Genomic DNA, 1,309 nt, shown 5'->3' with positions numbered 1-1,309 from the left:
AAACTTTGAATATCATTTTGATGGATGAAAATACTTTTATAGTAAATTTTAAAAGACTAAAATACATTATTCAGGATTACTTGGCTTTTTAGGATTAGATTGTTTAAGTGAAGTAGAAAGCAAAAAAAAAATTGAATTTCATTCTAAAATACTAAAATACCCCTTTTTAAGATTAAGGTTGATTAATTTTTCTTACAAATTTGACATTTGATTTGAAAAATGACTAAAATACATTATTTATGTTTAATTTGAAGAAGAGTACAACACCTTTTAAGGATTAAAGTTGTTTAAAAGAATTAAAAAGTAAAAATATAATTTTTTATGTTAAATGACTAAAGTGCCTTTTTAGTTAATTTTATAAGACCAAAATATTCTTTTAATAAATAAATATTCTTTTAATGAATAAAGTCATTTATTTGTCTTAAAAATTAGAATTTCATTTAAAACAAACAAAATAGTTAACCAAATTAACCAAGCACACAAATCAAACAGAATTTTCTTTCTTTTGAAGACTCTTTTATATTCAATCATTCTTTTCTTTTTAGGTAGTTCTAGGAGTGATAAAATGGGCCAAATCTATTAGACTGAAACCTGTCCGTCGATCTAAAATTAGCAATTCATCCAAATAAAAAAACAATTCTATGCTAAAAGATTTTATTCTTTTTTTAGTTATTAATTTCATTTATTTTATTTTACGCTTTTGTATATATGTTCAAATGATGTGATTTATTTTTTAAAATAAAAATGATTCTATTGACAAATATTATTTTAAACAATTTTATTAAAATTAAAAATTTAAAAAAGAATAATAAAAAAATTATATTGTAATTTAACTATTTTTAATTATTATTTTTTATTAATTTTAATGAATTTTATTTTTCAAAAATAAAAAAATAGTCAAGCAGATTAATTCATCGGTTTCCCAATCTGCCATAAAATAAGACGGATTTGTATTTTGAATCCATCTTAATTGGTGGGACACACTGTTTAATGAGTGGGCCTAAGCGGCTGGGTTGGAGCGGAGCGGCTCACTTTAGCACCCTTTTCCAAAGATAAGAATAAAATGTGTGTTTCTAATAATTTTGAATGTGCTCACCAAAGTTATGAAAATCAGTTGGAATTATCTGGTCGAACTGTAAATTGACGAGATTTGCGGTTCGATTAAAAATTATAATTGCCAAATTTAAAAACCGCTGGTAAATTGTCGATTCGATCGGGAGTCAGTCAGTCGAACCAAATTGAGACTCGATCGGTTTTTAAAAGTTTTTCAAATGTCGCTGTTTTTTTTTCATATTTTAAAAAAACCTTT

Source organism: Arachis ipaensis, chromosome B08 (assembly GCF_000816755.2).
Source record: "Arachis ipaensis cultivar K30076 chromosome B08, Araip1.1, whole genome shotgun sequence".
In the NCBI taxonomy this organism is placed as follows: Eukaryota; Viridiplantae; Streptophyta; class Magnoliopsida; order Fabales; family Fabaceae; genus Arachis; species Arachis ipaensis.
Note: the sequence above shows the minus strand (reverse complement) of the source record.